The sequence below is a fragment of the Semicossyphus pulcher genome, unplaced genomic scaffold (assembly GCF_022749685.1).
Source record: "Semicossyphus pulcher isolate SPU_LCO1_2020_fin unplaced genomic scaffold, fSemPul1.0.p SCAF_28, whole genome shotgun sequence".
NCBI lineage: Eukaryota > Metazoa > Chordata > Actinopteri > Labriformes > Labridae > Semicossyphus > Semicossyphus pulcher.
The window spans coordinates 385,648-398,279 of NW_027211702.1; the positions used below are offsets into that span (position 1 = coordinate 385,648).

Genomic DNA, 12,632 nt, shown 5'->3' on the forward strand with positions numbered 1-12,632 from the left:
ACTGTTTAGCTTTGACAACTTGGTCTTGGCCAACCCCTTGCTCCTCTCCAGCACCACCATCTAACCCAAATATGGTCACTTCTGGTTTCAGAAAACCAACATGGCTGCAGTCATATCGCAAAGGCTTCATTTAGGCAGTCGAGAAACCAATAGGTGACGTCACGGTGGCTACGTCCATTATTTATACAGTCTATGGTTGGGATTGATGGCTTACAGTTATCAATCAACCAAATTGTATTTGTATAGTGCCAAATCATAACCAAAGTTATCTCAAGACACTTTACAAAAAGAGCAGGTAGACCGTACTCTTTCTTTAATGTTATTTAGAGAGAGACCCAACATCAGAGTATCACTTGGCAACATTTGGCACAGTGGCGAGGAAAAAGTTCCCTTTAACAGGCAGAAACTAGCGGAACCAGGCTCATGTTGAACAGCCATCTGCCTCGACTGGATGGGCCCAAAGTTGTTGATCTCTAAGCCCTCTACCATTGCAACATGGTAGTTTAAAATCCCCCACCTGCCACAGTCCGCCCGTCATATATAAGCTTACGTCTTACCTATGACTCACATTTTAATGCCTTTCCTTGTCCTCTGTTAAAAAAAATAAATAAATAAACGAACATCCGATTCCTCACAATCAGGAAAGTAACAGTGTTCATCTTGATCATATTCCTGTTTTTAAATCACAGAACACCATGGAGCACCTCTCATGACAGTGGATATCAGTAGAGGGGGTTGTATCACTGTCATGCTGAAAGAGGGTTTAGCTGGGGTTGAGAGTCCTTACAGGAGCTGAGAGCATCAGTGTGGCCGACAGAGAGGAGTCATGCTGCCCTGCTGCTACTGCCGGCCCAATCTTTCTGCGCTGAGTTTGCATTCGATAATGGTTTCTGGTTCTGTTGTAAAGGTGTTTCCATTCAGGTGTTTTAATGAACAGTTGTGAATAAAAACCAGGGATGGAAACATACTTCCAAGTAAGACATGCTTTCAACACAATTTTGCAGTCTCCCTATGCAATGTTATCTAACACTTAAGTATAATGTCGACGCAGAGATAACCATGCATTTAAAATCATTTGATATGGACCTTCCATATGGACAAATAGGCTTATCTAAAGCAGAACATAGACAAGTTTCTCCTCAGCATTATTTTCTAATGTGGCAGTTAATTTGATATTTTATCGAATTGACTCGACTTTCATTATGTTCTCATTAAATTTTCTCAGTTCTATTGTCATAGTTTTGGTGGCAGTGCAGCTATTTTTGATCACAGTTCGCACACAGTAATTCATTGGTCCTGAAGTATTGTTAGTGTCACTTGGTTGTATGCTAGTGGTTTTTATAGGCGTCACATTCCTTTTGCATTTGTGGCTTTAGCCCCCAAAAATGTTCAACTCAATGTCTCCAAATGACGTCATACGCTAATTTGCATATTGGTGACGTCGTCACATATTCATTTGCATAACGCTTAGTTGTTGTGAGGCCAGCCCTGCCTAACCCCCCAACTGCCTGCGCAGTGCTGCTACGCACAGGACAAGAGGAGACAGAGAGAGAGCAACTTGGAGCTGTTGGCAGAGGAGCCATAAACTGCGATTACTCTGAGTAGCAAACATGGGAATAAATTACAATATAATAGATTTCACTTGTCTGAAAAAGTCCCTAAATTTGTCGATGGACGCTTTTTGGAAAAAAAGTCGCAGAGAGGTTCTGAAATGTCGCTGAATCTAGCGGGTTGGCAACATTGGTTCAAATCTGAATGATGAAGTGTTTTTCTTAAAGTCACAAACCCATTGAGATACTTAGAAAACCATTTTTGATTTGACCTAGAATCCTTTTTCACATCTTTTAGAAAATCAAGAGAAATTTTATATTCCAACAAACTGCTGTTTACCAAAACACACTGAACTGTTTTTCACCCTAAAAATGTATGTATAGCAATTGTGCAGCATTCGGTTTGTACATATGTGAACATATGTGAACAGCAGTTATTGAGGTACACATTTACAAGTCAAATGGTAAAGACGTTAACTTTGACTGTAAAATGAAAAAATCAATCTCCAGCCCTGTTTCATTTACGCCTTTTAATGTATTACAAAATATTAAGGGTATTTCATTCAGCCTTTACTTTTTGAACACGTAAAATTAGGTTGGTCAATGGTTAACCAATCATTAGATAACAAGCAAAAATATACAGTATATTGACAGAATATATTGTAAAGAATATAGATACTGTATAGAATACAGACACTTGGAATTCTTGTTATCAGTAAACAGTTTTCATTCACTGATAACAAGTAAAAAAATATTTGGTCATTTAAGAAACATTGTTAGTGTAGTCTTGGCTACATTCTCATTTGTTTCTGTCACCTGCTTGCCAAATCAGATATGATCACCATGCTCGACAACACCCATTTAACCTCCTTTAAGACTGCTAACACTCCGTGAAGACAACAAACACAGCAGAAGCAAGACAGAAGGAAGAGCTAGGTTAGCACACAGATAGAATGAGACAGAGAGCTAATAAAATAGCAAAGTGGCAGAGGAAAAAGACAAAGAGGAACAGGGAGAGATAGGTAAAGTTTGAGTGAGGAAAAAACAAAACTGAAAGGAGAAGACAACAGAAAAAAACCTGGGTTAAAGGTTGAAAAGACTGAAAGTTGAAGTGGAGTGTAAGTAATCTTTCATAGACATTCTAGGAGAATTATGTCATAGTTCTACACACACAAACACACACACACACACACACACACACACACACACTCGCTACCCAGGAGACAGTTTACTACATCTTAACTGGCAACCACATAATTTAAACAGACAAGCTTATCAATTATGAACGACCAGTCCAGTAAAAATAGTCACCTTGATGCAGCTTGAACACAGCATGGACCACTTCAACACTACATCTACTAGGCATCACATACTTCTCTAACTGTCATCTCACACTTTTAGCTATCTAGATGACGCAATTATCATAGTGATGATGAGTAATGACATTTTCAAACAAAGGATGGCCTCAACAACCTCCACCACCCACAATTTGAGCCATTCAGCCGAAACTCTTGTCCTGAGCAAGATAAAAGACTTAATAGAGTGTTTTTAGTTTTGTTGAGCATCTCTTTCAGACTCTTTCTTTTAAGTGTCTGTGATCTCAGTCAGCGCCATTGCTTATATCAAGGCTTTTCTCAACTTTCTGATAAAACCTTGTGCAGAATGAAAAAAGCTCCATACACTAGAAAATTACTCAGGCGAGTCAACCCCACATTGTGAACAGCAATTAATTTGATGTTGTCACAGTTTCTTATTGACTGATTGTGTTTTCATGCCAGTGTATGATTGACTCTCTGCTTCCTCACAATGACAAAAATAAAAAGATTATAAAACTATACAAAATCATCTATCTGCACTTTGTACTGTAGCTGTGATGGCTGGTAATGCTCAACTGTGCTTAATAATCAAATCTCCAGTGTAAGAAAAAGCCATATATCAGTTTAAAAATTGGTACCCTCGAGACAAATGTCCAGTTTCCTTTGTCTCCCTAATTTAGAAACCCTAAATGTATAGTCATACAAAAATAAAAGTAATTTCATAAGTTTCACTTTTGGATACAAGATGTCACTTACTTTACTGAAGCTTATTTTCACTCTATGTGCACTACAAGTTTCAACTTTCCACGTGTAGCCTTACAAAGGATCATGACTTGCTTCCAAACCAATTATGATGTCACAAAGTCCTGCTGAACATCCAGGTGTTGCCCTATTCAGATTTATGGTAAGTGCTAAACATTTAAGCAGCCAGATGTAAAAACAAACTGTGAACATACATCTATAAGTCAAGCCACAATAAGGAAAACTGAAGGGGGAAATTCAATGATATATAATTATTTCAAAATTTATATTCACGTCAAAAAAGGGCCATAACTTTTAAAGAAATGCATATAACTTATTCCAAATAAAGTAAAAATTTAAAATGTGTTACGTTCATAAAGAACCTTAAGAACATTTCTGTAGCTAAACACACTAGATTTCAGCATGTGAAATGATTATTTAGCCCCCTATGTCCATCAGAAAGGATCAGGTATAATGGCAAACTTAATATTTACCGGTCCATCTCAGTGTCCCTTCTTTTTACTTTGCGTTCTTGGAGAAATGATACCATTGGATGGCCAGAAGTGACTTTGATATTCTAAAACTAGTACACTGATTCATGGAGTAAGATCATTATTTAAAAGATCAAAAACCAGGCCTTGCATAGCTTCAACTTCAACAGTCTGTCTGGCAAAATTAGTGAGCGTCAGGATCCCACAAGTTTTGCATGCCTCCTCATCCTTGACCTTATGCACGTATCTACCTTGTCTGAGAAGGTTTTATAGTTGTGGGTTATTTTGCTGTTGGTTGTGTGACAACTTTGCACCTTCACACAATACAGTGGAGACCGATGAATTGTTCTCTATCTCTATGGCTCCATTCTCAAACATGATCTCTTAAAGCCTCCATGACTGAGTTAACCACAGTGTCTTAGGTTTACCATGCTCTGTTCTTTCTGGCTCAAAGCCACACAGACAATGTATTTCGCGCATGGACAGACGTTATTCAGTCTGTCAAAATCTGGTTAAAGCTGCTTAAAAGCCACACTTTAGGGATTACTTACTACTGTTTCCAAAATAAAGTGTCCTTTGTATTGTGTTCTTGTCATGGTACAAATAACTGATACACTTCAAAAAATCCATACATTCAAAAGAATTGCTGAAAATTGACACTGGATTCATAGTGCAGTTCCATTTGAAAACATGAACCCCCTTTATTACACCACTATTTACACTGAACAAAGGACAAATAAGAGCTCCATTTCTCTCCTTTCCCTGCAAGTCTCAGATCTCTCCACTGCCTTTGAAAATGAACCCACTGAGACGGCAAAGTGAGTCTGCATTAGTGAACCTTGTCTAATAACAAGATGGTGGATCTATGTGCACAGCTGAAAAAACGTCTTAATTTCATGTGAGACATCAAGTTCGCAAACAGAGCATTTTCAGGATGGCAGTGACGGTAAATAGAAACACCTGCAGGGTGGGAGTCAACACAGAGCAGCCAAAATGCTGGTGCATTTTTGCCACAGCAGCTTGTAAATCAATCCACAGTATTCTTCATGCTGGTTTGGCAAGTAACCTCCCATGATTTGGAGGTATAATTTTAAAACCAAAGCAATCAATAGAGTGTTTTTCCAGCATGGGCTAATATTCTTCCAAGCTTTAATTATCTCCCCAGTTTTTTTTCTGTATTTTCACTGTAAACACTAGGCTGGACAGAGCAGTTACAGAATACAAGGATAACCTATTAGAAGCTGCTTTCTCTGGCAACACCGCTGCAAAATGTGAAAAGTGCAAAACAAATTTCTCTCATGTAGTTCATATCATTTAAAAAAAAAAAAGTTGGTCACAGTCAAACAGACTTCACAAAACCTCTTCTATTTAATATAGATGGGAAAATATTCAAAGAAGTCATTGAATTAAATGTTTCTTTTCCTCCGTGACTTACTGATAAACAGTTTCTTGGAGTGAAAGGCTGTAGAGGTCTGGAGGGTCATAACACACATTTACATGGAAAGGAAGCTCTTCCTTTAAAATTTATCTTTCCTGGAACTCTGAGCATGCATGCTGTTTTTTAGAAGGGCTAAGCCTGCAGTTATTCACCCCAACTAGTGATAAGCCTACAGTGGAGCGCTAAGCACCAAACAGTCCTCTGCATTTGTTCATTGTACAAGCAAACTAATCAGTATCTTTCTTACACCCTTTTCCCACTGAAATTAGCACACGGACGATGTTTTTTAGACCCAATTGTCTCTTTTCCCATTGGCAGTGGCGTATACTCCTCTCGTTCTCTTTTCTGCTGCGTGACCATCTGACGTCACAAACTCGCCCGAAACAGGGTTAATAAACAGTGAAGATGTTAGGGTGGTTAGGTCTTTGTTGCATCTATTACTCATTCAGTATGTGTATCAAACTCAGCGCCGACAAATTTGGAACAATGTTGGAGCGCTGCTTGGACGGAGAAGGGCGGAATTTGTAGCTTAGATGACAAGGAGTCGCAAGAAGTTACCGACGGAGCTTAGCATCGCGCCGGAAAGGGGCAGGAGATTAGCATGTCGACACAGGTTTTGTGTTCCCATTAATGCCGATCGGAGCCGAGGTGATAATTACCCAGTTCTACTAGGTCATTTGATCTGGGTCTGAATGCGGATTGTAGCCTTTCCCATTAAGCAAAAAAGCCGGGTGTTAGAAGGTGTTAGCAGGTTTTTTGCGAAAGGGGCTTTATTTCTTCTCCATAAAACACATAGCGCCAATTCATAACCAAAGTTATCTCAAGTCACTTTACAAAAAGAGCAGCTTATACTTTTTATTAGAGCCCAACCAATTTATCGGCCGATATTCGAACCTCGCAAAAAATATCAGTATCAGCGTAAATGTCCTCCAATACGCTCCGATATAAATTAATTCAATTTTATGCAGTGCTGCGGGTAAAAGTCAGTGCACCTACAGACACACAGAGGACATAGTTCTAACTGTGACAATATGAGAGGCAGGCTCTTAACCTTTTGACCAAATTACAGCTGAAGTCAAGAAATGAAACAGCCACCTCACTCATGGTTAAACTATAAACCAGCACAAAAATGACAATTACCAACATATGCAGAACATATGTTCTAAACAGACACAGCTGAGCAAAACAGCAAACACAGCGAAGGGAAGCATTTGGAAGCATTATCTTTCCCATAAAGAACGAAACATTGTGAACAACAAACTCGTGTTAAAATCACAATAATCAGCCAAAGAAAGCTTGCTTTCAGGAGGCCGCTGTTTCTACTCTCTGCGCATCTAAACTGCGCAGACAAGATCCCGTGTGTATAGTCTGGCTCTCAGTTAGTTTTAAGTTCGATAATAACGATGGTACAGGATCTTTAAGCTTTATTGTCTGCTAGTTTCACAACGATTACGCTCTAAACAACAAGTTTACACGTCTACACCTCCGTATAACTCTGCAGGAAGATACAGGGTTTTGTTTTAATAAGCCATCGTCGCACTGCTGCCAGGTGTGTGCGTCTGTCTACTCCGCCCTCCGTCACACCTGCAGCTCCTTATAGCAGTTAGACACACGCGCGCAGACTGTTCTCATTCACAGAACGGCAAATGAAGACGTTTTGTGAAGTCCCTTTCACGTCACATAAAGATGTTAAATACGATGTGCTACAGACAGACAGAGAGAGCAGAGCAGAGCGACAGCCATGTCACCGTGATGCTACGTTTTGATTGAGTCCCGACTGTTGGCTGAGCTCCAGACCACTGCCCCGCGATAGACAGTCCACAGATAGTCCAAAATGCCCCAAACGGAGCAGAATAATAAGAATAGAAACACAGACGAAGGGCAGATCCTCTGCAGATACAGACACCAGCTCACACTTCTCCTGGATTATGATGTTGATTAATAGGGAATATTTAATATAGAAAATCCTGCTCATGAAGCCTTTTATCAGCCAGTATCAGTCTGTCGAATGAGCTGGTCTGTGTTAAGTGACTTTTATCTTCAGCAGCACTGTGAAGGAGGGAAAAACAAGAAAATCATTTTTGTCCCTACTTTTGTGTGTTTTTGTGTTATACTCACTTCTATTTAATTTGATATTTTAGATTAGTGCTATTTAAGTTGCTACAGAAACACTATTTTATTTGAATTTTGTATGTCATGCAAATGTGACAATTACTTTTCAGATTTGGAATTTTAATATTTTGATTTCAGATACATTTTGAACATATGTGAATATATCGGCCGATATATCGATATCTAAATTTTTTTACTCCCAAATATCGGAATCGGCATCGCCCCCAAAAATCCAATATCGGTCGAGCTTCTTTTTATGGGAAAATTATTAGAGATAATACTGTTGTAACTATTAAGTATCGAAATTACGACAATTTCTCCACCGAAAGCTTAAACAATGCTTTGCAGTGGGAAGTGGCCATTTATTTCACATTTAAGCAAAAGACTGCAGACTAACTGGCTGTTGTCGCTATTCCTGCTTTGCGATAAGTTATCAAATCAATCCATAACATGTAAAAATGTCCAGTGTTTATCACTAATATCGACATTAATCCTATTGCAAATCTCTATCAGGATAACTTTATATCCCAGCCTTATAATTGTATAAATAATAACAGACCAAATGAAGATGATCTTACACAATGCTGAGATTTTTTCCGTATCAAACAAGGAGTCTGTTGGCAAAAATAAGTCTTTCTATTGAAAACAGATGCAGCAAACTTCAGATGTCTGGCATCAGTTCGCATATATCAAAGAGTGAGTGTAGGGTTTCTTTGCAGAGCTGCCATTATGTACTCAACCACCATTCACCCATTAACAGGGAGTGTTTTGAAGAATGGGCAGAGCTAGCATCGACAGATGCTGTAGCTGTACAAGAAACATACCTAACATTAATTTAGATACAAAAACAACCAATTGTTTCGCAAATATTAAACTTTCACGATCACCACACTTCGAATGTTCATATTGGTCACTTAAGCTTACCAATACGAGTTCCCACAGATCCAAGCCACAAGATCAAGCCCCACTTTAGCGGCTTGACCTTGTGGCTTGGATCTGTGGGAACTATAGCAAATGCAGATAATCATAGTGGAACTAGAAATGAACAAGCCAGGTTTGGATTGAACATCTTACAGCTACTTCGGGTGGAGAAAGGCCTAAAATACAGTGAACAATTGAGCAGAGCTGCGGGTAAATATGAGTGGCTGAAGAGTGCACCAACAGCGGAATAGAGGAGAAAAAACACCCCAATCTAGGCCCCTCAAAGTTGGTTTAATATCAAGAGCTGGCTCTTTCTGTCGCTCTTCCACACACACACACACACACACACACACACACACACACACACACACGAAAGCAGTATAGCCTCAGACCTGGCAAGCAGCGCCAAAGTTCTTGGAGCAGCTTTCTCTCTAATTTAAAGTTGATTGCCGTGGGCCCTCTGTGTGTGACTAGTGAAATATGAGTGTGGAGAAGAGAGTATGGAGGCTTGGACTGAGTTTAGCTCTGTGTGCTTGTGATTATGTGAGTGTGCATGCACAAAGGTATTGGATCGTCTGAGTTTGGGCCTATGCATATATATGTGCATGCATGAGTCTGTGTCAAGGTCTAAGTGCAGCGTGTGCACACTGTACATACTGTGTGTGTGTGTGTGTGTGTGTGTGTGTGTGTGCGTGTGTGTGTGTGTGTGTGTGTGTGTGTGTGTGTGTGTGTGTGTGTGTGTGTGTGTGTGTGTGTGTGTGTGTGTGCGTGTGGTTTTTGGCCAGGGTTAGTGCAGAGATTGGACTGCCAGTGGGAGCTGTCTGCAGGGAATCAGGCAAAGCAGAAGGCCAGTTGAATAACAGTACCTTTCTCAAACCAGAATGAGGTGTTTGGAGGTGAGTTAAACTGAACTGAGCTGTACAAAAAAATGAACTGAAGTAAACTTAACTGTTGTGTGACTGTATTTATCAAACTTAACAAAAGGGAATTTTAAGTTAAATCCCTTTCTCTGATTGGTTATTCCTTTCGGAGCATTCATTTCATCAATCATTTACTAGAGAACAGCTCTGAAAAGCTACTCCCACACTTAGCTGTAAATAGATCATTCTCTTGATGCACGTGTTCCAGCAAAGGATTTAACTTAAAAGTCTCCTTAAGTGTTTCTCTCAGAGCTTTGACCTCCACCTTGACTGCACTACAGTTAACATGACTACACAAAGCACAGTTAAACTAAATGTATTTTTTAAATCATGCACCCTGGCAGGCTCAAAAGGCACCAACATGTATAGATGTCAGTCATGTTTAAAAGATAAAAAGCATTGCAACAGGATATTTGAGCACTTTGGATTTCATTTTCTTTTTGGATGTCCCTGTAGCGTCTGAGTCCAAAAAGCACATTTGCTCAGAGTGTATTTCTAAATTATCTTTTTCAGTTTTTTTTGCCACAATGTTTGTAAAGAAAAAAAACACTCTCCAGTTCCTCTTTTATAAGACCAGAAGATTTGGGATTGCATGGATAGGTTAACTTCCCCGGGGTTAAACAGCAAGGTCCCTCTATGTACATTTAGTTTCACAGTGGTAAAGTGGTCAAGTAGCCTAAGTGGAAGAGCTGATGTTCTGCTAGAGAGTTTCAGAGTCATCTTTCTTTAAATTTATTTGTAATCTGACAAGCAGGAGATGAATACAAAGAAAAAGGTTTTCCCTACCAGGATACCGAGTTTGTAAAGGGAAACCAAATGACAGAAAAAACTGTTGTAATCTAAAGAGATACTGTAGGGAGTGGCCAGGTGTTTGGCTCCTCTGGTATGGACAGCAATAAAACAGAGCTTGTGGGATATGTCGACATTAGTTTTAGGAGCATTCTTTGGACATGTATACAGCCAATCAGAATATGTGTCACAAAGTTATTGACGCACAGTCTCCTCTGTCTGTTTAGTGTCAGCTCGGTGCATGGGAAAAAAAACAACTAGCTGACAGTTTGTCCGGGATTGATCGCAGTGTGCACAGAGGCATATAAACAGAACCATTAGTAAAACATTCATTTTCATTAGCCATGTAAACAGCTGAGAAAGAATATTTGGTGAAGAGAAAGAAATACTGAGAGAATTGCCAATTCTGCTTTCTTGGAAACTCCAAGGTACCAGGTGGTCAACAGACCAACAACAAACTAGTCTTTGATTGTGAACTCTTCCCTTCCATCCCTCAAGGAACAAACAGAAACAAGACACTTGTCTACCAAAGAAGGAAAGCCATTAAATTATCAGTTCAGTCAACTAAGATTGGGCCAATCTCATTCAAACTGCCAAATATGACTATCCAGCTACTATTGTTGAACAAACAAGTGACATCTCAGGCAATTTCTGAGCATAACAAAACTGACCAAAAAACGTAATTAAACCCAAAATTCACTTTTTGTCAACACATTGGCCATCAAAGAGTAAGAGTGTAAGAGCCACGATTCCCTGACTAGAATGAAATAAGAAAAAAATCTTTGCACATTCAATTTAAATTATGTTATGTTATACATAAATGGATGCAGCTTGAAACGCCCACACACACTAAACAACTTAACCTTGACTTACTTACTGGCTCTAAAGCTATTAAAGAGTGGTGATGATTCTACCTTATTGGTATGAAGTTTCACCGATGTTTTGCTTAAAATGGGACAAACCAGTAAGCAACATTTTGAGCCCATTATGAGCAAAAGATCTTGCAGTCTAGAATTCAACCACCTACCTTCCCTCTCCTACTCCTGAGCAGCCCCCAGGCCTCTTTTTTCTGCTTGGTGTGTTTGCATTCCTGTTGAGCTCTATTTAAAGGCTGATCACTCCACTGGCTGGAGGAATGCACATCTGTAGGGAGATCCAGTCCCTCTGTCTCGGTCTTTTTCTTAGTCTGTCTGTCTGTCGGTGTAGTTTTTATTTCTAGTGGAAAAACTGTGCATTAACCTTTAGCATTGCCCCTGGAACTACCATAATGCATATACATATACAAAACGAAAGAGCAGGAAAAACACAAATGTTGTTTATCACATAAACAAGTGCTTTTGAATGACTCATGATTTCATCTTCACACAGGTAAGTGTTTTTGTGCTTGTATTTTAAAGGCTATAACAAGTAGCCTAAATAAAAGTCCTAGCAACAACAGTTATTTTGATTATTTGAGCTCTCTAATTTATTTACCCCATTTAAAGACAAATAAACAACGTTGCTTACACAAAAACACGCAACTCAACCAACACTTACCACAATATAACACACACATCAGAGACTATCAAACTGAGGATTTCTTTTTAAGATCATTAATTGTAACAATACAAAACATTTTCTTCATTAATATCTCATACTCATTTAGGTTTCATCATCAGTGAAGCAAACAGCCCATGTTCAGTATATCTATCAGACATTACAATACATGATATTTTTTAAGTCCATTCATTTATGAGACATTGTTGAAGACAAGATTATAAGGCATTTAAAAGTATTCAAGGTGCTACATCAGCTAAAGAGAGACCAACATACAAGCTAGCAGCGTGACACATCCCCACTGTGAATAACATTGGAGTAAATTTCCCCTCTGTTCCCTCCTGTCCCGTGTAGTGAGGCGGATAAACTTTTCGCCCCCCACACGCACACAGCTTCCTAGCCGCTAATTCCCTCTTACCCGGTTTTAAGAGTTAAAATCACCCAACTTACCTTGAGATATGTCCCCGAGTCAAACAGGCATTATTATGTTGTCGCCTTCCATGGTTGGGACTTTATCGAGTTGTTCTTTGGCTCCCCGGAGAGACTGGAGACAAGCTAGCGGGGTAGGAGAGCAACAAAGTCGGACAAGCAGAAGGAGGAGGGGAGGAAAAAGGCCAGACAAGTCGGCTGACGCCTCGTTGGATGAGCCGACTGTCAATCACCGAGTCTGAGTGGGCGGGCCCTAACTGTAAAGGGATTATGGAGGCTGAGCTATCAGCACTGATCCCAGATCAGGGGTCTAAGGAATGTGACATGGAAAAACAGACATAGGCAGGAATACGATGCTTTTTAATATATGCATCAGTTTTCATGTGAAA

General features: G+C 39.5%; 1 protein-coding gene across 1 annotated transcript in view; it reads right to left on the reverse strand.

The window, feature by feature from the left end:
• Positions 1-12,356, reverse strand: part of il11ra (interleukin 11 receptor subunit alpha) — a 52,980-nt gene extending 40,624 nt beyond the window's left edge. Inside the window, exon 1 of the mRNA XM_069677364.1 lies at positions 12,265-12,356. The gene's annotated coding sequence lies outside the window, so the exon portion shown is untranslated. The remainder of the gene's footprint in view (positions 1-12,264) is intronic.
• Positions 12,357-12,632: the final 276 nt, after the last annotated feature.